Here is a 26,830-nt window from a genome sequence, read left to right as displayed (position 1 = left end):
GCAGCTATACTGATGACTTCCAAACAAATATTGGTAGTCTGGATCTCTTTTGTGAACTTTAGACCCGCATTTTACTGATCACTTAACACCTCCATTGGCATCTAATAGGCATCACAACCTCAGTATTCAAAACTGAGTTTTGAATATTTCCCTCCAAACCCTCCTACTGTCGTTCCAGTCTTAATCAACAACAACACTATTTTGCCAAACTCCTCAAGGGAAAAAAACCTTTATGTTAACCTCGACTCCTTTTTTTTGATCTCTCCCACACCTCGTTTCCAGTTCCCTGGCAAACCTCCTTGGATCTGCCTTCAAAACATTCAGAATGCAGCAGCTTCTTCTCCCATTGCCTTGTCTATACCACTATTTTGTCTCATTTAGTTGCCTGCTGCTGCCAAGCCGCTTCAGTCATGTCCGACTCTGTGCAACTCCATGGACTGCAGCCTACCAGGCTTCTCTGTTCATGGGATTCTCCAGGCAAGAACACTGGAGTGGGTTGCCATTTCCTTCTCCAATGCATGAAAGTGGAAAGTGAAAGTGAAGTCACTCAGTTGTATCTGACTCTTAGCGACCCCATGGACTGCAGCCCACCAGGCTCTTCCATCCATGGGATTTTCCGGGCAACAGTACTGGAGTGGGGTGCCATTGCCTTCTCCCTTTAGTTGCCTATGATCACCTAAATAGCCAGTCAGGATTTCAAGTCTCCCTTCCTTGCTTTATATTTTATTTTTTTCTCCTTAACATTTATTTCTAACAAACTATGTATTATATTTCCTTATTCTTTATTGCCCATTTGTGCTCAAGGGGAGCGAAGACTTTGGTCTCTGGTTCACTGATGTATGGCCAGAATTTAGAACGCAGCCTGCATTTAAAGCCTACCTTTCAGTAAATATTAGTTGCAAGAATGAACGACTCTTGTTTCTTCTCCATAGTTTAGGTGTTTTGCTTACCTACATGGTTGAGACCTGGTCCAAGCATGGTCCATGTTTGACTCCTGGAGATGGGAAAGAGCATAGAGGAATTCACATGTCGTGTTGCACAGTCTGAACCAGGAAACGGCACACATCACTTCCGGTTACATTCTGTTAGGCAGACCTGAAATTCATGGCCGTAACTAGCCATCAGGAAGTTTGGAAATGGCATTCCTAGCCTGTTAGCCATGGCCTTACCTGGAAGTCTATAGTTTAAAATGTGGAACAGGATCTAGTAGACAGTTGGCAGTCTCCACCTTACCTGTTATTTACACAGCTCATTTTATCCAGAATGACAACACACTCAAAATACTTCAGAGTTCCAGAAGTAAATTACAGACTGAAGGTAGACCAAACTGTTCAATGGTGTGAAAATATGAGAGTACTTTATATGCCATTGATCACAGCTTTGTTCTTTAAAGCAGAACTGAGGCAAATCCCACTTGAAAGGCTCTGCCAAGTCTCAGAGAGTCTTACTAATTCTTTAGATGTAAACTGCCTAGGACATATGGACCATATCTCGAGACTTTTATTATTTTATTGCTTAGTACAACTTATAGAAGTTGTGCAAAAATAATATTGAGAACTGAGGGCAAAAAGAAGTGTGGGCGAAAACACAAGGAAAGAAGCTTACTACTTCTATTGCTATCACCTCAGTTACTAGAACTACTGAAATAAAAAAAACAATTGACTAATTTTCCTTCTTCTAAGAGACTCTAGCAATCTATGGCATGAACCACAGAGAACTGGACGATGTAGAAGCACAGGATGTAGAAATTCTACGATCCAAAGTCCAACCATAGGTCTTGTGGGAAACATAACCTTAGGTGTTAGAATTAATCAGTAGGGTAAAAATAACATTTTTGTGCTTTATCTAAAATGTTTAAAAATGCAATAAGCAAAGTAGCTCAGTCGTGTCCAGTTCTTTGCAATCCCATGGACTGTAACCTACCAGGCTCCTCTGTCCATGGGATTTTCCAGACAAGAGTACTGGAGTGGGTTGCCATTTCCTTCTCCAGGGGATCTTCCCGACCCAGGGATCGAACCTGGGTCTCCAGCATTGCAGACAGACGTTTTACTGTCTGAGCCACCAGGGAAGGCACAATAAACCCTTTCAAATCTTTCAAGGTAATTGAAGTTAACTCCCACAGTTAGATAGAGCTTATATTCTTATGCATCAGTATATCAACATAATATCAAAAAGCATTTGTTAATAAGGCCTTTCTTTCAGCAAATAAAATGTATCAAGTACCTTAAAATAAACATTTTGTTGTTCAGTCACTCAGTCCTGTCCAGCTCTTTGCAACCCCATGAGCTGCAGCACGTCAGGTTTCCCTGTCCTTCACTATCTCCTGGAATTTGTTCAAAACTTATGTCCGTTGAGTTGATGATGCCATCCAACCATCTCATCCTCTGTCGTCCCCTTCTCCTCCTGCCTTCAGTCTTTCCCAGCATCAGGGTCTTTTCAAATCGGCTCTTCACATCAGGTGGCCAAAATATTAGAGCTTCAGCTTCAGCAACAGTCCTTTCAATAAACATGCAGGGTTGATTTCCTTTAGGATTGACTTGTTTGATCTCCTTTCAATTCAAGGGACTCTCAAGAGTCTTCTGGAACACCACAGTTCAAAAGCATCAATTCTTCAGTGCTCATCCTTCTTTATGGTCCAACTCTCACATTTATATTTTTATTTTTCTTTATTTTTCTGGGCTCCAAAATCACTGCAGATGGTGATTGCAGCCATGAAATTAAAAGACACTTTCTCTTTGGAAGGAAAGTTATGACCAACCTAGACACCATATTAAAAAGCAGAGACATTACTTTGCCAACAAAGGTCTGTGTAGTCAAGGCTATAGTTTTTCCAGTGGTCATGTATGGATGTGAGAGTTGGACTATATATGTGAGAGGATGAGATGGTTGGATGGCATCACCGACTCGATGGACATGGGTTTGGGTGGACTCTGGGAGTTGGTGATGGACAGGGAGGCCTGGTGTGCTGCAGTTCATGGGGTCGCAAAGAGTTGGACACGACTGAGTGAACTGAACTGAACTGAACTCACATCCATACATGACCACTGGAAAAACCATAGCTTTGAATATATGTACCTTTGTCAGCAAAGTGATGTCTCTGCTTTTTGATACATTATCTAGGTTTGTCATAGCTTTTCTTCCAAGGAGCAAGCATCTTTTAATTTCATGGCTGTGGTCATAGTCTGCAGTGATTTTGGAGTCCAGGAAAATAGCCTGTCACTGTTTTCATGCAAATAACCACGGTTGAGTTAAAAAAGTTTTATTATTGCTTCATGGCAAGAATTTGTGATATTTTTGGCAGTGAGTTTGTTCCTCTGCCAAGGAATCCAAAGAAACTATTTCAAATGATGACCTTTTCCTCCATTTTTCACACTGTCACATGAAGAGTATTCAGATAAAGGCAGCTGGTAGGAGCAAGGCAAGAGGATGGGGCCTCTCAACTGTGCGTGTAAATTGCTGTAACTCCCAAATAGCTCAGGATCTAGATGTTTGCTCCTTTTAAAATAATTTAACAGAACTTCTCTGGTGGGCCAACGGCTAAGACTTCATGCATCCACTGTAGAGGGCACAGGTTTGATCCCTGGTCAGGGAAGGTACTGCATACTGTGCAGTGCTGCCAAAAAATAAAGTAAAATTTAAAATAAATAACAGAGTTTTAGACTTCATCTGACTTATTTATTAACGTAAGTGAAATATATAGGATATGCAAAGTTATTTTTACTTACGATTTCAGAAGCCTTTCTTTTTTTATTAAAAATTTTTTACATTTATTTATTTTTTTCTCTCTTTTAATTTTTTTTTATTTTTTTATTTTATTTTTTATAACTGAAGGAAGATTGCTTTACAATGTTGTGTTGGTTTCTGCCATACAACAATGTGAATCGGCCATAATTACATGTGTAGCCCCTCCCTGTCGAGCCTCCCTCTCGTCCCCCACCCCACTCCTCTAGGTGAGCACAGAGTGCCAGGCTGGACTCCCTATCTTATATAGCAACCTCCCACCAGCCATCTATTTTACACATAATAGTGTATATACGTCAATCATCCCACAGTCTCCTTCCCCGACCGGGACCACGAGTCTTTTCTCTACATCTGTGTCTCCATTCCTTCCCTGCAAATAGGTTCATCTGAAGTTTCTTTTTTTGTTAATAGCTGTATTAGAAACTCTCAGTTTACTGAAGAAGTTATGTACCTTGTACTCTCAGCATTTACTTGTTTTTACTTTCTTTTATTAAAGTACAGTATTATATGCTATCGGTATACAATAATAGTGATTCACAATTTTAATGGCTATACTCCATTTATAGCTATTATAAAATATCAGCTACATTCCCTGTATTGTACAATATGCCCTAACAGCTTATTGATTGATTGCAGACTTGATCAACTTCATTTTACTCAGTAATAACATACATATAGTAAAGTGCATAAAATGTACTAATTGTAAGCGTTATAGTTTGAATTTTTACATATGTATATATCTTAATAACCACCACTGAGATAAAACAATAGAATATTTCCTATAAAAGTCTCGTGCACTTTTCTCTCTTTTGCCTGATGGGTTGATCACTATTCTGACTTCTAAAAACATCTCTTAGTTTTGCTTGTTCTTAAACTGTATATAAATACAATCACATACTAGACCTCTTCTGTATCCGGCTTCTTTCACACAATAGAATGTCTGTGAGATTTCTCCTTGTGTTAGAACTATTTTGGTTTTAATTGATGGGTAGTATTCCATTACATAAATTATCACAATTTATTTATCTGTTTGTGTGATAAGCACTTGCATTCTTTTATCTTTGGGATATTATGAATAAAGCTGCCATGAATATAATTTACAAATAAGAGAGTATATACATTCATTTCTTTGGAGGATAAAAGGTAGAATTGCTGTATCATGAAACATAACCCTAGTTGAAACTAACAAATGGTTTTTCAAAGAGATTATATCATTTTGCAACCCCCACCACCTTGTAGCTTATTTTGTACCTAATAGTTTTAATCAGAGAAGGCAATGGCACCCCACTCCAGTACTCTTGCCTGGAAAATCCCATGGACGGAGGAGCCTGGTAGGCTGCAGTCCATGGGGTCGCTAGGAGTCAGACACGATTGAGCGACTTCACTTTCATGCATTGGAGAAGGAAATGGCAACCCACTCCAGTGTTCTTGCCTGGAGAATCCCAGGGACGGCAGAGCCTGGTGGGCTGCCACCTATGGGGTCACACAGAGTCGGACACGACTAAAGTGACTTAGCTTAGCTTAGCTTAGCTTAGTTTTTAACTTGTTACTCTCCTACTCCTATTTTGCCCCCTTTTCCCTCTCCCCACTGGCAACCACTAGTTTGTCTCTATTCCTATGAATCTGCTTCTGTTTTGCTCTATTCACTAGTTTATTGTATTTTTTGTATATCACATATTAGTGATATAAGTTTTTGTCTTTCTCTGTCTGACTCATTACACTTAGCATAATACCCTCTAAGTTTATCCATGTTGCTACAATGGGAAAATGTCATTTTTTAAATGGCTGACTAGTATTCCATTTTACGTGTGTATGTATTAATATATGGTGTATATATATATATATATAGCGGAGAAGGCAGTGGCACCCCACTCCAGTACTCTTGCTTGGAAAATCCCATGGATGGAGGAGCCTGGTGGGCTGCAGTCCATGGGGTCGCTAAGAGTCGGACACGACTGAGCAACTTCACTTTCAGTTTTCACTTTCATGCATTGGAGAAGGAAATGGCACCCCACTCCAGTGTTCTCGACTGGAGAATCCCAGGGACAGAGGAGCCTGGTGGGCTGCCATCTATGGGTCACACAGAGTCAGACACGACTGAAGTGACTTAGCAGCAGCAGCAGCAGCAGCATATATATATACACCACATCTTCTTTATCTATTTCATTCGTTGATGACAACATAGGTTGCTTCCATATCTTGTCTATTTGTAAATAATGCTGCCATGAAACTTGGGATGCATGTATCTTTTTGAATTAGTGTTTCTGAGGGTAATTTTTCCTTGGCCGTATACCCAGGAGTGGAATTGTGGGTCATACGGTGCTATGCTTAGTCATTCAGCTGTGTCCAACTCTTTGAGACTCATTGGTCTTTAGCACACCAGAATCCTCAGTCCGTGGGATTTTTCAGGCAAGAATACTGGAGTGGGTTGTCATTTTCTTCTCCAGGGGATCTTCCCGACCCAGGGATCGCACCCACATCTCCTGTGTCTCCTGATGGGAAGCCTGGGTCATACGGTAGTTCTATTTTTTAGTTTGTTGTGTGTTTTTTTTTTTTTTGGTCATGCCACATGGCTTGCAGGATCTCAGTTCCCTGACTGGGGTGGAACCTGGGCCACGGCAGTGAAAGCCAGAATCCTAAACACTAGGTCCCCAGGAAACTCCTTATCTTTAGTTTTTTGACGAACCTCTATACTGTTTTCCACAGTGGCTGCATCAATTCACATTCCCACCAACGGTGTACTAGGGTTCCCTTTTCTCTACACCCTAACCAACATTTGTTAGTTGTAGCCTTTATGATGATAGTGATTCTGGCAGTTACAAGGCAACATCTCATTGTGGTTTTTATTTACATCTCCCTAGTGATTAGCAATATAATTAGCCATTGTATATCTTCCTTGGAAAAATGTCCATTCAGGTCTCCTGCCCACTTTTTAATCAAATTGTTTCTTTTTTTGGCATTAAGTTATGTGAGTTGTTTACATATTTTGTATATTAACCCCTTATTGGTCATATCACTTGCAAATACTATCTCCTATTCAGTAGACTGTCTTTTCATTTTGTTGATGATTTCCTTTGCTGTACAAAAGTTTTTAAGTTTAATTAGGTCTCAGTTGTTTATTTTTGCTTCTATTTCCTTTATTTGAAGAGATAGATTATGCCAAACGATTTATGTCAGTGTTCTGCCCATGTTTTCTTCTAGGAGTTTTATGGTTTCCAGTCTTGCATTTAGGTATTTAATACATTTTGAGTTTATTTTTTACATGGTGTTGTAGAATATTCTAATTTCATTCTTTTACATGTAGTTGTCAGTTTTCTCAGCTCTGCTTATTGAAGAGACTGTCTGTTTTCCATTGTATGTCTCTCACCTCCTTTGTTGTAGATTAACTAGCCACAAGAGCGTGGGTTTATTTCTGGGCTCTCTAGTCTGTTCCATTGATTTAGGTGTTTATTTTTGTGCCAGTACCATATTGTTTTGATTACTGTCATTTTGTAGTATAGTCTGAATATCCAGGGTGCCTGATTCTTTTAGCTCTCTTCCTTTTTCTCAAGATTGTTTGGGTATTCAGGGTCTTTTGTGTTTCCATATAGATTTTAAAATTATTTTTCTACTTCTGTGAAAAATACCTTTGGTGTTTTTGAAAGTAATTGCACTGAATCTATAGATTGCCTTGGGTGGTACGGTCATTTTGACAACATTGATTTCTCCAATTCAGAAACACAGTATATCTGTCCATCTGTTTATTTGTTCTTTAGTTTCTTTCATAAGCATCCTACAGTTTTGGAATAAAAGTCTTCTGCCTCTTTACATAGGCTTATTTCTAGGTATTCTATTCTTTTCGATGCAATGGTAAATGGAATTGTTTCCTTGAATTCTCTTTCTGATAGTTCGTTATTAGTATATAGAAATGCAACTGATTTCTGTATATTAATTTTGTATCCTGCGACTTCACTGAATTCACTGATGAGCTCTAGTAGCTTTCTGGGGCATCTTTGGGATTTTCTGTGTATAGTATCATGTCATCTGCAAACAGGACAGTTCTTTTCTTGATTATAGCTATATCAGGAACACCCAGTTTATTGAAGAAGTTATGTAGCTTGTGTTCCTAGCATTTATTTGTTTTTATTTTTAGGAACATCACAACTTGTTGTTGGGAGGTTATAAAGTGTGAGATATTAAAATACAGAAATTGCATAACATTTTCTTTCTTTATTTCTTTTTTGGCCATACCATGCGTGGCTTGCAGAATCTTAGTTCCTTGACCAAGGATTGAGCCTGGGCCCCTGCAGTGAAAGTGCTGAGTCCTAACCTTTGGACTGCCAGGGAATTCCCAACATTTTCTATTTTAATAATGCTCTGGTGTACTTTGGACTTCCCAGGTGTTGCTAGTGGGAAAGAACTCGCCTGCCAACAAAGGAGACATAAGAGATGTGGGTTCGATCCTTGGGTCGGGAAGATACCCTGAAGTAGGGCATGGCAACCCACTCCAGTATCCTTGCCTGGAGAATCCCATAGACAGAGGAGCCTTGCAGGCTACAGTCCATAGGGTCACACAGAGTCATACACGACTGAAGTGACTTAGTGTGTAACACCAGAAAAAGCACTAACACATATTGTAAAATTAGAACTCTATATACAATTCTTCCCTGGTGGCTCAGAGGTTAAAGTGTCTGCCTCCAATGCAGGAGACCCGGGTTCGATCCCTGGGTCGGGAAGATCCCCTGGAGAAGGAAATGGTAACCCACTCCAGTATTCTTGCCTGGAGAATCCCATGGACGGAGAAGCCTGGTAGGCTACAGTCCATGGGGTTGCAAAGAGTCAGACACGACTGAGCAACTTCACTTCATACAATTCTAAATAAAACAGTGATTAGCATGGTCAAATCATTTCCTTCTTTATTAGCACTTCTCAAATATTATTTAATAAATCTTTAGAACAACGCTTTTTAGGGATCATTCCTTAAATATTAGCATGCTACCTAAATGGGTCCTTAAGTTTCTTGACAACTAGGTAACTGTAAAGAAAAGTTGTTTTGAAACAATTATTGAACCTAGGTCTCCTGCATTGCAGGTGAATTCTTGACCTACTGACCCAGCAGGGAAGCCCAAAACACAGTAAAGCATTTGAAATCATTTGTGCTCTGAATGGCAATCAGACTTTTACCCTCTCACCTCCATGCCATTTTCACAGCTGAGTAGTGCTCGTTTCCCTTGTGCTCTAGGATGGAATCCTCTGGATTTTTGAAATGAGAATCAATGGGCAATAGAGAACCAGCATTAGTAATGATGAAGTTTTTATGGAACACTGAGTCTCTTTTCATCTCGTTTCTATCACATTTTATGGTCAGACAGTCTAGTTCAGCTGGCTATATCCAGTCTCACTGTTCAAGACAGACTAGCTAGGGGATAAAAATGACCGGGCTGTGCTCTCTAGAAGGCCAGCTTCATAGTTCTATTGCAAATAGGACTTGAGAAATATTTGTTCAAACCTCATACTATTCAATGTTGTCGATCCATTGGATCTGCCAATGGTTTTAGAATCATTTTTTTTTCATGGTCATACTTCTAGCAGTCAAGATTATTATTATCTTCTATTTTTCTTAAGATTAAGCAAGTGAAACAGAGGAAAGGAAAGCTATTTTTCTATGAATTAAGGCATATAATGGGATAAGTATTAATTCAGATTTACTGGTTTAGGAATGGAGACTTGGCCATCTATTGGGCAGAATTCATATATACTGTGAATTCCTATCATATTTTTGTTTTCATTCTGTCTTTTGAAACAGTTGTCCATTGCCTCTCCAACTCATTCAGATTCATTTCAAAACAATCATGGTTGAGATCTGTATTTACTTAAAGCCAAAAATTCATTACTCTTCTAACCTGATATATCTGTAGACAATAGATTATATATAATCCATCTGGTAGCCTATGAATAATGCTTTTAAGTGACAACTTTTATTAATATTTGCTGGTTGAACTCATAGAAACATAACTTGAAATGATAATGCTTTCCTCTACTAATCCATAATGTTTTATCTGGTTCATTGGGGTTGTAGGTTTCAACACATAACTGCATATGCTTCCCATTCACCAGTTTTAAGAGAAAAGTCACTTCCCCAAGTGAAATGCAAAACATGCTAAATTAGGGACTTAAAATAAACATCTCATAAGATACACGCTCCTTGTTAAAATCTTAATCAAAAGCAAAATCCCAATGGATAAGTAATAAGGTCCTACTTTAGAGCACAGAGAATTTTATTCAATATCCTATGATAAACTGTAGTGGAAAAGAACATAAAAAAGAATGCAGATATAATGTATTACTGAATCACTTTGCTGTACAGCAGAAATGAGCATGACATTGTAAATCAATTACACTTCAATAAGAAAAATATTGATTAAAAAAAAAAAAAATCCCGGCCCAAGCTTTGCAAATGTGGGCAGCACCAGAGGTATTTCTTCTCACTGTCAGAGATTTTGCAGCTTGGTATTTTCTATTTCCCTTTCCAAAGAAACATACAAGAAAAAAATTTTTTTTCAAGCTTAAGAGAAGAGTCCTGAGAGTGAGTTATTTAAACTCCCCTCCTATCTCCTAAACTGAGGGGCAGGAGAGAGCGCTTACGAGGAGAGGTTCTAGCAGGGCAGGATGTCGAGTGAACAACTGCTTGCAGACTCAGATTCGGAAGGGACCCTGGTGTTCACGGCTTCTGCCTTCCTGGATGTCTGCACGTGTGCTCATGGTATTTGAGGTTTGGGGGACGTCAAGTCAACATGAAGTATTTTCCTGCGTGATTGCATTCCTTTTCCACAACCTCGATAAAGCTCTATCACAGTCACTGATAATCTATAAAATGTGTTATGAAATGCGACCCTGTCTCACTGACATTTCACCCAAGGTCACACTTCCATCCTGGTTCACTTTCAAGAACCACTGCTGAGAAGCATCATTCTTCAGGTTAACATCTGGGGTACACCCCATCATATCTTCTTACAGCAGGTCACCAACAAACACACTCCATCCTTAGGATGTTCCACAAAAGTCCTGAATGCTGTGGATCCTGCCTATCTCCCACTTCAACTCATACCCATCTCTGACTCACACATCCCATGACAACCACCCCGGCTTGCTTTTAGTTCCGCAAAGAGTCAAGCTTCCCCCATGAGACCTTTGCTGCTCCTTCAGCCCACGACATTTCCCAATGTCCCCAGCACTCACACTCTTCACACACACAGGCACATGTACACACGCACAGACTCTGCTAACTCCAAGTCCAGCCTTCAGCTATCAGCTGAATGTCATTTACTCAAAGTAGGGCCTTCCTTAGCCCCAAATCTAAACTAGGTTCTCCTATAACAAGGCCTCACAAAGTATCCTATACTTCTTTTGTTAGACATATCACTGTTTGAAAATATATATTTAATCTGGTGGCTTGGTTTGAAAATTGCCCTCTTGCTGGATAATAGTAGGTTCCATCAAGGTAGGATGGATCTCTCATTTACCAGTGTAGTTCTGGTAACTAGCATGTAGCAAAGACTACATGCTAGTTCAAATATTAGTTGAAAAAATGAACTATACTTCTACATTACATGCCCAGAGGAAAGGTCTCAGAACATTTGGCCAACCATTTTCCAGATTCTCCATCCCTGACCTTTGATGAGTTTTTTAAAAGGGCCAGAATGTCCCTTCTAATTGTCACTGAGCCAGGTGATGCCCAGAGATTGTTATCCAGCCCTGGTCACTCAGCCATTCTTCAGAAAAACAACTAGCTTGTTCTCTGCCTGGTTCTAGCAAAAGAAGGCTAAGTACAGGTGACCACAAACTCCCTGTGCGTGATAGGCAGAAGCTATCTGTATGCTTCCCTCTGTTCTCCATACAGATTGTACAACTTGCTCCACCTTCTTCTGGACATCTTCCTCTGCTTGCGCAGTGAGAAGGCATTAAAGAACTCCTGTACCTGTTTCTATGTGTTACGATAACTCCACTGTTGTTAGGTGGTGTTAAGGAATGTTATCTTTCAAAATGCCTCAAATCAAATCGTCACATATTGTTAAGCCTGAACTGTAAGGGGACCACATCATGTACATGCCTATTCCAATCCTTTGTCTACAGACTTCTCTAACTAGGAGAACTTAATGTGCATGCTAACTACTTTGTTGCAGGGTAGCTGTTGACTCGAGTCCTCTTTACGCAGCTAAGGGACAAGCTACGGCTGCAGCATGCCCAAACGAGCAGTGCCACTGGCCCTGATATTGACCAACACAGTCCTATCTCATGCTTTTCTGAAATTTCTGCACACGACATGAGACCACTGCTCAGCTATCAAGGATAGTCTCATGAGAGGAACTCGGTGGCCTTCTGTGGGCAGTCATCTGTGGACATTATCGTGGCCCTGGAGCCACTTGCAAAAACAAACCCTAGCCCTAGGCAGGGTTTAGGTTATATGTGTCCCATCCACAGCTGGCATCTGACCCATGGCTGTAGCCACACCAGAGATCCCTCTTAGCATCCTCCAAGACCATAAGCATGACTAGTAACAGCTAGAAATGAATTATTGTTAGAAATTCTTACTCTAAGCCAGCTGACTTTACAGTTCTAGGGCCATTTATTTTAAGTGTAGTTCCCTTGAAGTTCTTAATAGTTCTTGGCTATACATAATTTATGGCTTCTATTTTTAAAGTGCTATCAGAAATCAATAAGAATACAAACACATGAGCTGTTTCAAATGTCCTCACAGTGACTGTCAACCCATGCCATGGTCTTTTCACCAAAGTGACTAGAACAATTGATGCCTTTTTAATGTCAGTTGTTTCACTCAGGTTGAGCCACAACTGAAAAAAAATATTAACTAGTATGAAGGAAGAACACTCTACCCTGGGACTTCTAACTCAGGATGAATCATTTTAAAACATAGGTAGCACTCAGCAGCACTAGAGCACCATGGAGGTTTCAGTATACAGATTTATACTGTATAAATTATATTGATACTTACAATATATTATAATTATATTGGATATTTTTCCAAGTAGAAAATTTCATTTAAGTTACTGCCATGCAAGAAGCTTTCCAGTATTTTTTGAAGTCTTCAACTATATTTAGTAGTTTAACACTACAATGTGAAAATTGCTTTATTAATGTATGACCAATACCTTCATTGAGTCATTCGACAAACGTTTATTAAATGCCTCCTATATGGCAGTCACCATACCACAGATTGGTGCTACCATGATGAATACGTCTCCATCTCTGCCTTCAAAGTGTCTTCAGTCTACTCCATGTCCGTGTTTAAACTCCTCCTAAACTCTGGAGGATAGGCAATAGGCTCACTCATCCCTACATCCTCAGTGTCCTGTCTAGAGCCTCGCACGAAGTAGTATACAACAAATGCTTCCTGAACAAATTAATAAATGCATAGATGAATGAATGAAGAAATAGAAACTACTGAACAAATATTTAAAGAGCCAAGCTGCCCAGAGACCACCAAACCAAGAAGTAATATTCACTTTTCTCTCTCTTTGGGTTTAGAAAACAGATGAGATATAGTCTTTGCCACCATTCCTCCCATTTGGATTCCAAGTACTCTTGCCTGGAAAACCCCATGGGCGGAGGAGCCTGGTGGGCTCCAGTCCATGGGGTCGCTAAGAGTCGGGCACGACTGAGCGACTTCACTTTCAATTTTCACTTTCATGCATTGGAGAAGAAATGGCAACCCACTCCAGTATTCTTGCCTGGAGAATCCCAGGGACGGCGGAGCCTGGTGGGCTGCCCTCTATGGGGTCGCACAGAGTCGGACACGACTGAGGCGACTTAGCAGCAGCAGCAGCAGCAGCAGCAGCTTCCGGTACCTGCCATTTTCTCATGAACGTAGTATTTCCCCTTGCTCTTCCATTTGTTCTATATAAGAAAATCACCTAGAGTAGCGCAAGGTCCAGGATGCTTAATTTAATAAGCAGGTAACAGCTGGGGCTGTCTCCCTTTCCATTTCCCAAAGCAGGTTACATGGTCAGTTGCTGTTAGATTTTGATTTGAGATTCTTCTAATATGTGCATGTCCCTCTGTGCATTTATTAGACCAAGCCTGTGCTCCATGAGTTCCAAAAATTAGGCATCTCATGGGAAGCAGAATGTAACATAAAGGCCAGCTAATTTCTTGTGTTCCGAAATGCACTATTTAAATGAACGCCGGGTTTGAATGGGGCAACGGATTTGTCAGTACTTCTCTAGTGTCAGTGGCCCAGAGTCCCCCTTGTCCTTCCTAGTCTAGGAAGAGCCTGAGTCAGTGACCACTCAGCAGGTTCCCTGAAGACACCAAGGCTCTATGCATTGAGCACCACACCCTGGATACTTCCACGAAAAGACCTAGGAAGAAATAGGGCTTTCTCAATTTAAACTGTGGGAAAGTTCTAAATAACGAAAGAGACTGGTTAGCATATCGTCACTGCTCTAATGCAGATCATTAGCCTAAGTGTTTTTGTTTCTGTGTGTGAAGCAATCACAGTTCACGAATATTATAACAACTGTGTAGATCAGAAAAATCTCCAAGGGTTCTCTAACAAAAAATTATTCATTGATTTCACTAAAAACTTACCCACAAGGTGACAGGCAGCAGATTAGACAATGAAGACGAGTGTGGACCAGCTCCTTCTGGAGGGGCTCACAATCAAGAAAGGGAACAACTCCATATGGATTCAGTGCTGTGGAAGAAATGACACAAACCATTCTCAGGACGCAGAGGAAGAGCAGCCTCCTGAGTTTCAGACAAAGGAGGCTGTGTAGCTCAGCACTTCAGAGGACAAGCCCTGGTGACAGACTGCCCTGCCCCACAGCTCACCAGCGAGACTCAGAGGGTATGAGGATTAAGCAAGACAGTGCAGGTCAGGCAAATGGGAAACACGTAACAGCTGTAGATCCTCTCCCCGAACGAAGATGCCCAGCTCATTCTGTGGGCTTTCCAGGTGGCGCTAGTGGTAAAGAACCCACCTGCCCATACATGAGACATGAGACACGGGTTCCATCCCTGGGTGGAGACACAGGTAATCAAGTTAAAATGAGATCATGAGTGTGGTCCCTAATCCAACATGATCCCCTGGAGGAGGAAATGGCAACCCACTCCAGTATTCTTGCCTGGAGAATTCCATGGACAGAGGAGCCTGGCGGGCTACAGTCCATAGTTTGGCAAAGAGTCGAACATGACTGAAACGACCTAGCGTGCACACAGCTTGTTCTACCCATTGCTAATTTTGAAATTCATTAAAAAAATTTTATTTGGAGGATAATTGCTTTACAGTGTTGTGTTGGTTTCTCCCGTACAACAACATGGATCAGCCATACGTGGACATACACCCCCTCTCTCTTGAGCCTCCCTCCCACACCACCCATTGCTATTTGAAATGTTATCTTTGCCTCATGTATATCTCTGCCTCATGCATATCTCCACTTCTCCCCTCATTATTGAATATTCATTCCCTTTCTTCAAATCTTTATCAAAAATCTAAATATATATTGTGTACTAACTGCTAATAGCTGTTTCTAAGACTACTGAGAATATTTTCTCCTCAACCTCCCAAAAAGATTAGGCTTGAAAGAACTTTGTTCCCGAGGGCATAGCCAACTGAAACTGGCCCCAGATGCAACACCAGGGAGTCCTTAAGTCCCCCGGCACCTAGGCAACCAGTGTTCTCAGTACATACAGGTATGCCCTTTGAGCCCCAGGAGAGATGGAGGGACTCCAACTGACAAATTTTAGGGCAGGATCCCAAGCAATTCCAAAGACCTATTTACTCCCAAAGTCCTCTTTGGACTACAGTTTGGAGATGCGAGTGGAAATGGAAAGGTTTTCTTCCTTCTTCGTTTTCCATAGAGAAGGAGGGAGATCTCTCAGTTCCAGATGTAGGAGCACGCTGGACTTCCTTGATCCCCTCTCGCTCTTCCCCAAGCAAGGAGGAACGATGTCTCTGATTGGCGACATAGGGAAGAAGTATCAGAATTTATCTTCCGTCCCTTTTCCTCTATTTTAGAGGCTCTGGTCTCAGGATGTTACAGGTGGCACTCTGTCCTCCGAAAAAAGTTGTGTTGAAGTCCTGACCCCCCAGTACCCCAGAATGGGACCTTATTTGGAAACAGGGTTTTTACACAGTTAATCAAGATAAAATGAGGTCATGAGTGTGGTCCCTAGTCCAACATGACTGAAGTCTTTATAAAAAGGGAAAATGTAGACATAGACAGGGACACACACAGAGGGAAGGCCGTGTGAATAGACGGGGAGAATACTGTACGATGAGGAAGGCAGAGGTCGGGGTATGCTTCCACAAGCCTAGGAACACTCGGGGCTAGAGAAACAGGAACACGCAAGGCAAGAGCCTTTCCCTACCTGTCTCAGAGGGAACATGGTCCTTGATACCTTGATTTCAGACTTCTGGCCTCCAGAACTGTTGGACAGTAAATTGCTGTCATTCTGAGCCACCTAGTTTGTGGCACTTTGTTATAGCAGCCCTAACAAACTGATGCACAAGACAAACACTTACTTTGTCCACTCTGCTGTATATGACCTGCTGCTGCTGCTGCTGCTGCTGCTAAGTCACCTCAGTCGTGTCCAACTCTGTGCGACCCCATAGATGGCAGCCCACCAGGCTCCCCCATCCCTGGGATTCTCCAGGCAAGAATACTGGAGTGGGCTGCCATTTCCTTCTCCAATGCATGAAAGTGAAAAGTGAAAGTGAAGTCGCTCAGTCGTGCCCGACTCTTAGCGACCCCATGGACTGCAGCTTACCAGGCTTCTCCGTCCATGGGATTTTCCAGGCAAGAGTACTGGAGTGGGGTGCCATTGCCTTCTCCGTATATGACCTAATCCTACGAAAAACAGCCTGCATCCATCTCCACCTGCGATGGAGAAGCTGGAATCAAATGGGAGTGAAGCAGGTGAGGCAGGGAGGTGGTGAAACATACTAACAGACCTAATAACGAGCTGCCTCTAAACAGCCGTTGTTGGTGGCAAAGCCAACATTTTAATGTCCTCTCCTTGCTAATTTTTTTTCTGAATTTGAAGCAGGGAGAACAGTCTGATTTTCTGACCAAAACTCCAAATTTAGGCTGAGATACAGGTGCCACTAGTGGTAAAGAACCAGTCTGCCAATACAGGAGATGTAAGAGATGGGGGTTTGATCCCTGGGTCTGGAAGATCCCCTGGAGGAGGGCATGGCACCCACTCCAGTATTTTTGCCTAGAGAATCCCAGGGACGGAGGAGCCTGGCAGGCTGCAGTCCATGGAATCACAGAGTCAGACACGATTGAAGCAATTTAGTACGCACACACACATAGTTTATATGTACATTAACTCATTTAACTTTCACAGTAGCCCTATAAGAGAGGATGTCCTGCTATTATGCCCAATTTACAAATGAGACAGCTCAAGTCGAGTAACCTGTTCAGGTCAAGTAACTTACCCAAGGACAATGAATGCTAAGGGTTGCTTGTAGGCAGCTTGGGGCCACAATCTGTCCTGGCTGCCTCTGCAAAGGTTACATTGCAAGGAGCAAGTCCTTAAATGGTCCCATGAAAAGAATCCCATGGCTAAATACGTGAGGAGAACCCTCCGTGAACAAAAGTAAACTTTTCTTTAAATTTTCCTGATCTTCTCAGAGCCTTTACAATACCACTGTGCCATGTGACTCGATCAGGATACAGAGTAGTGTTTGACCACAGAGCACTTTTCAGGGAACATCTCCTGGGACGAATGCTCTGAGGATCACCAGTTTGGGAAACACTGAGAGAATATGTAAGGTGGGAGGTACTCTTTTGTTTGGATACAGCTCTAGGATTTTAAAATAATTTCTATATGCAATTCAAATACTCATAAATTCCTTCCTTTAAATTTTACAGAGAGAGAGAGAGAAAGAGAGAGGTTTATATAGTAAGGCTGGGCCATGAGTTCTGGGAGCCGAAGCTGACACAGACCCAGGCCATTGCAACACCCAACACTCTGCTGTAACAGAGCTACAAAGCAGAGCTGGCAGAAGGCAAGGCTCCGTCTCAGAGGGAGAAAGGGGGTGATTTCACAGAGGCTTGAAGGCGAGGAGGGACCTCAGGCAGTCATTCTGGATTAACTCCTTTAGGCCTAACTGCTTTGATTCTGCTCCAGGAGGGTGTTAGAAACCCCTGTGGCTCTAGAGGGCATTCTGGTCTCACTTTGTCAGGGGCATTATTCCCACAGCTAAGCAGAGATCACAGATTGGTAGCCCCTAGGAAAGATGTGCGGATAAGGCGATGGCACCCCGCTCCAGTACTCTTGACTGGAAAATCCCATGGGCGGAGGAGCCTGGTGGGCTGCAGTCCATGGGGTCGCTAGAGTCAGACACAACTGAGCGACTTCCCTTTCACTTTTCACTTTTATGCATTGGAGAAGGCAATGGCAACCCACTCCAGTGTTCTTGCCTGGAGAATCCCAGGGATGGCAGAGCCTGGTGGGCTGCCATCTATGGGGTCGCACAGAGTCAGACACGACTGAGGCAACGCAGCAGCAGCAGCAGCAGGAAAGATGTGAGCAGCAGATGCCTGTTTGGCCAGCACAGTATGGCTGGCGGGTGTATATATGTGTGTGTGTGTGTGTGTGTCTATGTGTGTGTGTGCTCAGTCACTTCAGTCGTATCCAACTCTTTGTGACCCTGTGGACTGTAGCCTACCAGGCTCTTCTGTCCATGAGATTCTCCAGGCGTAGGCGTAGGCTGCTGTGCCCTCCTCCAGGGGATCTTCCCGACCCAGGGATCGAACCCATGTCTGTCTCCCGCATTAGCAGGGGGGTTCTTTATCACTAGTGCCACCTGGGAAGCCCGTGTACGTGTAGTGTGGGTTTTAATTTAACCCATGTTCTCTTGGGCCTCACTTTCACACGCGTTTTACTCACCGGTCTGGTCCCTGAAGACATCTGAGTCTCCTCTAGGCTGACGTAGCCATGACACACCTGAAAGGTATGGCGCCTTTTCTCTTCTGTCGACATTTCAATAGACAGTGTCATGGAAAACATCAGGGAGTTAGGTCCCTGATGGGGAAAACCTGAAATACCAGTTTGGAAATGGTCGTCTGATGCTTCCCAAGTTAGTTACGGCAACCTCCCTCCAAAACGGATTCCCACTCCAAGGCAGTGGCATACGTCTCTGCCTCTAATATTTGAGTTCAGTAACTTTTATAATGGATTATCTTAAATATTACATTAAACCTGGCAAATCTGTCATCCTCTTAAATATGCTGCAAAAGAAGAAACATAGGATACCAAATAATTTAAAATATAATCTTTAAAAATCTTTAGATGGTGATCTACAGGCCATTTTCCTGAGGGCCTTTTTATGTTTGTTTTAAAAATCCCTCATAGCTCTGGTTGTTCTTCTGTACTCGTGTGGTTGTTTCATTAATGTTCAGAAAGTAAACGCTGTATGTTTGCATTATATTATGGTTATAGCCACTTGAGTGCAATAAAATGTATCCCTACTTACAGCCCCCTTAGTAGAGGTGTGACCATGAGAACTAGCCTGTGCCTCTTTGTAATTATGGTATACAGGGTCTCCCTGGAGTAGGAAATGGCAACCCACTCCAGTATTCTTGCCTGGAGAATTCCATGGACAGAGGAGCCTGGCGGGCTAGGTCATTGGGGTCACTGAGAGTCGGACACGACTAAGTAGCTAACGCTTTCACTTTTGTACAGGGTCTGGGTAAAGATACCAACAGAAAGCGTTTCACCTTCTCTTCTCAAGGGGGGCAGAAGTAGGAAATCATTCTCTTGATCTCCCCAAATCAAATTCAGACCCCAAGGCTCTAAGATATGCTGCAAACAGAACTGGGTGTTTTCTTCCTCCTTAGTCTGAGACATCACAGAATTCTGGAAAGCAGCGCTGCAACAATGCCCTAACAGCATGCTTCCCTGCTTCTCTTCTGGGCTTTCCTGTCTGCCTACAGGCTGGGTGGTGATAAGATGCCAGCAGAGCATGTGCCATTCAGCTTTGCACACGGGCTGGTGAGACACTGCTCTCCATTGGCAAAAATCCTGTCTATGCCCTCCCCTCCCAGGGCAGGAAACTTTGTTCAAGCTCCTGGGTTGAGAGAAACCATGGTTTAAATGTTTATAGGTGAATGGAAAGCAATGTGTTGGAAAGGGGGTGGGGGGCAAGAGACTCCACTTTTCTTTATAAAGCCTGCACTGTTTGATTTGGTAACTAAATATTCTCACTCGAAACATATTTAGATTCAGGGACTTTCCTGATGGTCCAATGGTTAGGACTCCATGCTTCCACTGCAGGGGGTACTGGTTTGATCCCTGGCTGGGGAGCTAAGATCTTACGTGGTGCAGGAAAAAAAAATTTTTTTTGATTCACCCTTGAATGAGTTGCTACCCCATTGCGTTGCTCCCTTCTGCCAGCAAAGCTTCCTGAAAGACCTGTCCGTATTTCCTATCTCTTCTTTTAAACCTCCTGTACAATGCATTTTATGTATTTTTAAATTGAGGTATAGTTGATTCATGATATTATATGTTTCAGACGTATGACATAGAAATTCACGATTTTTAAAGGTTATATTGAATTTATAGTTACTACAAAATATTGGCTATGTTCTGCTGTATAACACAACCTTGTGATTTGTTTATTTTATACACAGTAGTTTGTATCTTGTAACCCCTACCCTATCTTTTCCCACTCCCCCCTCTCCTCTGTCCACTGATAACTACCAGTTTATTCTACACATCTGTGAATCTTTTTTTGTTATACTAACTAGTTTGTTTTATTCTTTTAGATTTCACATATACAAGTGATGTCTGAGTGCCAAAGAATTGATGCTTTTGAACTGTGGTGTTGGAGAAGACTCTTGAGAGTCTCTTGGACTGCAAGGAGATCCAACCAGTCCATCCTAAAGGAAATCAGTCCTGAATATTCATTGGAAGGACTGATGCTGAAGATGAAGCTCCAATACTTTGGCCAACTGATGCGAAGAACTGACTCCCTTGAAAAGACCCTGATGCTGGGAAAGATTGAAGACGGGAGGAAAAGGGGAAAACAGAGGATGAGATGGTCGGATGGCATCACCGACTTGATGGACATTAGTTTGAGCAAGCTCTGGGAGTTGGTGATGGCCAGGGAAGCCTGGTGTGCTGCAGTCCATGGGGTCGCAAAGAGTCGGACACAACTGAACAGACTGACAGCACTTGTCCTATGTGTATATATACATATATATATATATATATACACACACACACACAAACACGTGTGTGTGTATTAGTCACTCAGTTGTGTCCAACTTTTTGTGACCCTGTGGATTGGGGCCCACCAGGCTCCTCCGTCCATGGGATTTTCCAGGCAAGAATACTGGAGTGGGTTGACATTCCCTTCTCCAGGGGATCTTCCTGACCCAGGGATCGAACCCAGGTCCCCCATATTGCATGCAGACTCTTTACCTTCTGACCCACTGGGGAAGACTATATATATATATTTTTTTTTTTAATTGAAGTATATATACCATGTATTTTGAAAAGTTACTTGTGTCAGTTTTATCCAGTATATGCAAACAAGTCTTAAATATTCAACTGGCACTCCCACCCCACTCCCAGTGGAACCCACTTTCAACTTCTTTGCTATTTTTACTAGTAATTATTGACATATTTTTATAGGATAGTAATGCTGTTTCTATGGAATGAGGTTCGTGACATTGTACAGGAGACAGGTATCAAGACCATCCCCATGGAAAAGAAATGCAAAAAAGCAAAATGGCTGTCTGGGGAGGCCTTACAAATAGCTGTGAAAAAAAGAGACGTGAAAAGCAAAGGGGAAAAGGAAAGATATAAGCATCTGAATGCAGAGTTCCAAAAAATAGCAAGAAGAGATAAGAAAGCCTTCCTCAGCGATCAATGCAAAGAAATAGAGGAAAACAACAGAATGGGAAAGACTAGAGATCTCTTCAAGAAAATTAGAGATACCAAGGGAACATTTCATGCAAAGATGGGCTCGATAAAGGACAGAAATGGTATGGACCTAACAGAAGCAGAAGATATTAAAAAGAGATGGCAAGAATACACAGAAGAACTGTACAAAAAAGATCTTCACAACCTAGATAATCACGATGGTGTGATCACTCATCTAGAGCCAGACATCCTGGAATGTGAAGTCAAGTGGGCCTTAGAAAGCATCTCTATGAACAAAGCTAGTGGAGGTGATGGAATTCCAGTTGCGCTATTTCAAATCCTGAAAGATGATGCTGTGAAAATGCTGCACTCCATATGCCAGCAAATTTGGAAAACTCAGCAGTAGCCACAGGACTGGAAAAGGTCAGTTTTCATTCCAATCCCAAAGAAAGGCAATGCCAAAGAATGCTCAAACTACTGCACAATTGCACTCATCTCACACACTAGTAAAGTAATGCTCAAAATTCTTCAAGCCAGGCTTCAGCAATACATGAACTGTGAACTTCCAGATGTTCAAGCTGGTTTTAGAAAAGGCAGAGGAACCAGAGATCAAATTGTCAACATCTGCTGAATCATGGAAAAAGCAAGAGAGTTCCAGAAAAACATCTATTTCTGCTTTATTGACTATGCCAAAGCCTTTGACTGTGTGGATCACAATAAACTATGGAAAATTCTGAAAGAGATGGGAATACCAGACCACCTGACCTGCCTCTTGAGAAATCTATATGCAGGTCAGGAAGCAACAGTTAGAACTGGACATGGAACAACAGACTGGTTCCAAATAGGAAAAGGAGTACGTCAAGGCTGCATATTATCACCCTGCTTATTTAACTTATATGCAGAGTACATCATGAGAAACGCTGGACTGGAAGAAACACAAGTTGAAATCAAGATTGCTGAGAGAAATATCAATAACCTCAGATATGCAGATGACACCACCCTTATGGCAGAAAGTGAAGAGGAACTAAAAAGCCTCTTGATGAAGGTGAAAGAGGAGAGTGAAAAAGTTGGCTTAAAGCTCAACATTCAGAAAACAAAGATCATGGCATCCGTTCCCATCACTTCATGGGAAATAGATGGGGAAACAGTGGAAACAGTGTCAGGCTTTAATTTGGGGGGCTCCAAAATCACTGCAGATGGTGACTGCAGCCATGAAATTAAAAGACGCTTACTCCTTGGAAGGAAAGTTATGACCAACCTAGATAGCATATTCAAAAGCAAAGACATTACTTTGCCAACAAAGGTCCATCTAGTCAAGGCTATGGTTTTTCCTGTGGTCATGTATGGATGCGAGAGTTGGACTATGAAGAAAGCTGAGCACCAAAGAATTGATGCTTTTGAACTGTGGTGTTGGAGAAGACTCTTGAGAGTCTCTTGGACTGCAAGGAGATCCAACCAGTCCGTTCTGAAGGAGATCAGCCCTGGGATTTCTTTGGAAGGAATGATGCTAAAACTGGAACTCCAGTACTTTGGCCACCTCATGCGAAGAGTTGACTCATTGGAAAAGACTCTGATGCTGGAAGGGATTGGAGGCAGGAGGAGAAGGGGACGACAGAGGATGAGATGGCTGGATGGCATCACTGACTCGATGAACGTGAGTCTGAGTGAACTCCGGGAGTTGGTGATGGACAGGGAGGCCTGGCGTGCTGTGATTCATGGGGTTGCAAAGAGTCGGACACGACTGAGCAACTGAACTGAACTGAATGCTATTTCTTAATATACTTTAAACATTTTCTAAACACCTCCTGTTACAGAAGGTAAAGTATGTCATGTCTCTCTCTCACACACACACAACTTCCCTTTCCTGCTTCATCCCCTCCATGTAAACTTATTATAATTTTTTACTAAATCGGCTCTTGTTTACATTGCTATGTCCAGTAAAGATTCTCTGTTTAACCCAGATGCATGAATATTTCCTTTTCATACAACATTTTGTTTTTCCTGGAGTTGAAATTGCCTTTGCTTAGCTTCCCATGTGTTTACCATTTATTGTTCCTCTGAATGTTTCAATAGACTTGCTGAATCTTTACCAATAATTTTCCCCAGATGTTCCAACAAATCGGTTTCATTTTTCATTTGGCGCCCTCCCTCTGAAAGCCTCTCTCTTCTTTTCTAGGCAGGAGAGGTTGGTTGTCCTCTAGAAAAGTCTAGTGCATGGCTGTCTTTTCACTCCTCTCCTCTGTTGAAATCCCTTACATTAATCGAAGTGGGATAACTGCCATTAAAACCAGATCCCAAACGTATAAAAAGGCACACTACCAATGGTTATTTCCTGTTCAGGGATATGAACTGAACTGTGACCCCCTCTCTCACTAAATTCATGTGTTGGAGCTCTAACTCCAATATGACTGTATTTGGACATAGGGTTTTTAGGAGGTAATTGTGATTAAATGAGATGATTGGAGGCGTTATAAGAAGAGGAAGAGAGAATTCTCTCTGTCTCCACCATGTGAGAACACAGCTGTCTGCAAGACAGAAAGAGGGCACTCCCGAACACCGTACCTTCCAGTGATCTTGGGCTTCCCAGCCTACAGAACTGTGAGAAATGTCTATGGTGTTTCGTTATAGCAGCCTGAGCAGACTAAGACAGTGCCTTTTTACTGGATGATTCTGGAGATACCAGTCTCTGTCAGTCTTTTCTCGTGTGTAATTTAGATTCTTCAAAGAAAGTCCGCCAATATACTTTACAATCTGTGGACAGAATTCCAGGAGCACAGCCCGAGAAAGGAGTCTAAAAATTATAATTCAGTATGAAAATTTTCACTTAATTCCCACCTTTATAACTCCATGTCTTGTTCTATCCTTATCTCTGTGTCCCAAAGTCTAGTCTCTCTCTCTTAATCCAGTTTCTCCAGAGAATAAAACTCTTTGGGCAGGCTGGAGGTGCATGGAGTTGTAGTCCTCTGGGCAGGTCATATAAGGGAAGGAATCAGTTAGATCAATTATTCTATAAAATTTTTCAACCGCTACCCCTGTTTCTATCCCGGAAGATTAACTTTACCTTCTGTAGTACCTTCTAGACCCAATTACAAAACGTCTGAAGAGTTCTACATAGCAAATGGACTTGTTCATCATCAAAGCACCCCAATTCTTCCACTGCCGCCCAGTCACATAGGCGTGTACCCACCTCGTCTACTAAGTCAAGTCAAGTTCTACTTTTTCAGGTGCTTCTTATCTTCCAAAAATTGTTGGCATTGCTGATCTGCTGCTGTCTCTTTTCCTATAGTCCTGACCCTGTGAGTTATTATTTCTTGTTATCCTTTGCTCTTATTCGGTGGAGCTATATTTAAGTACAACCCACTCCCTGGAGAAGAAAATGGCAATCTACCCCAGTATTCCTGCCTGGAAAATTCCATGGACTTCTAGAGGAGCTTGGTGGGCTACAATCCAAAGAGTTGGACACGACTGAGTGACTAAGCATGCATGCACACACACACATTGAAGTACATGCTAAGTCGCTTTAGTCATGTCTGACACTGTGCGACCCTATGGACTGCAGCCTGCCGGGCTCCTCTGTTCATGGGATTCTCCAGGCAAGAATACTGGAGGGAGTTGCCATGCCCTCCTCCAGGGGATCTTCCCAAGCCAGGGACAGAACCCTCGTCATATACATGCATTGGCAGGTGGGTTCTTTACCACTAGTGCTACCTGGAAAGTCGTATTTAAGCACAGTCCTCAAGTAGTATCCTCAAGCCATTTTGGCAATCCATCTCAGCTTCAATCTTCCCAGAAACTGTTCTTACCAAGGTTGGCAAAGATCTCCATTGTTGCCAATTTAATGGAAGCTTTTCTAGCCTTATCTTACCCAACTACACAGCAGGAGATGAGATTATTGACCCCTCTCTCCTTCACACAATACCACCCCTACCCCAAGTATCTCCTAGTTTTTCTCCTACATTACTGGTTCTAAATATCTTTTTTTTTTTTTAATTGGTTTCTCCATCTCTGCATGATGTCAAAATGTGGACATTTCCCAGGTCTTAATATTGGAACCTCTCTTTCCTGGTCATGTCTTTACCTTGGGTAGCTTCATCCACTCTCATAGTTTTAACTAATTCATCATGATGAATATTTCCAGACCTCACCTCTCCTTAGGTCTATGCTCATCTATCCAACCATCTTTTTGATATTTCTTAGACAACAGATAATTATTTCTACTCATTCAATCAATAAGTATTGGGTACTTAGTATGTGCCATAGAATATTCTAGGTTCTTGGGCTATACTAGTATCAAATTACTGTCCTTCATCCTGCTTACATTCTAGTGAGAGGAAAAGAATATTAACAACTGACCATATAAAAAAGAAATAACCTGGTGGGACTGTGGTTAGGACTCTGCACTCTCACTGCTGAGGGCCTGGGTTCAGTCCCTGGTTAGGAAACTAAGATCCCACATGCTGTGCAGGGTGCCCACCCCCACCCCAAAAATGGGGGTGATGAAATAAATGTGCTATGCAAGAAGACAAAGTAGAGTGCTGGGTATGGAAGAACAGTCGTGGTTTTAAATAGGGTGATCAGCATAGACCTTAACCAAGATGCCAAAATTCAGGCTAAGGTTTGGAGGAGGTGAGGTCAGGAAGATAGTTAACTTACCTGTAGGAAGAGCATTCCCCAAAAAAGGAAAATACACTGCAAAGATCCTGAAATGGGAATGTACCTGGTATGTCCAAGGGATAGCAGGAGAACAGCGCAGCCGGAAGGGAAGGAGTGAGGATGTGTGCAGGAGACAAGGTCATGACTTTGGCTTTTCCTTGTAGCTAGAGGTGGAGTCGTTGGATGGCTTACATCCAACGTTGAGTTACAGTTTAAGAGGCTCCTCTTGCTGCTGCCCAGTGAGCAGATACCGTAATGGAGTATGAGGGAGACCAGGTAGGACCCTCATTCAGAAATTTCAAACTTAACACGTGCAAAATTGAATTTAACAATTTTCTTCCCGAAATCTCTTCTTACTCACAGCCTTCCTTATGTCAATAACTGACCCCACCCAGAAGCTAAAGCTACACACCTAGGAGTCATGCCTGTTTCTTCCTTACCTATTAACTTCTCCTTAAATCCATTAACAAATCCTATCCCTAACCTGAGCTCCTCCCCATCAGCAAGCCATTATTTCTGGTCAACAACAGTTTTCTCCTGTCTCTAACAAACGACAGCA

The 26,830-nt window shown here is 42.1% G+C and overlaps 1 long non-coding RNA gene and 1 other non-coding gene across 3 annotated transcripts; one reads left to right on the top strand and one right to left on the bottom strand.

Annotated features, from left to right (window-relative positions):
- Positions 1-1,491: 1,491 nt before the first annotated feature.
- Positions 1,492-26,492, bottom strand: LOC133249281 (uncharacterized). Of its 2 annotated transcripts, none has more exons than XR_009736897.1 (3): positions 26,272-26,492; positions 14,329-14,434; positions 1,492-3,613 (listed from the first exon to the last, which is right to left on the bottom strand). It is a non-coding gene; the product is annotated as an uncharacterized LOC133249281 (long non-coding RNA). The 2 variants fall into 2 exon arrangements; XR_009736898.1 differs by lacking the exon at positions 1,492-3,613 and adding an exon at positions 13,901-14,099.
- Positions 8,385-8,456, top strand: TRNAW-CCA (transfer RNA tryptophan (anticodon CCA)). Its single transcript has one exon. It is a non-coding gene; the product is annotated as a tRNA-Trp (tRNA).
- Positions 26,493-26,830: the final 338 nt, after the last annotated feature.

The sequence above is a fragment of the Bos javanicus genome, chromosome 6 (assembly GCF_032452875.1).
Source record: "Bos javanicus breed banteng chromosome 6, ARS-OSU_banteng_1.0, whole genome shotgun sequence".
Classification (NCBI taxonomy): domain Eukaryota; kingdom Metazoa; phylum Chordata; class Mammalia; order Artiodactyla; family Bovidae; genus Bos; species Bos javanicus.
This window is presented reverse-complemented; position numbering and strand designations above follow the sequence as displayed.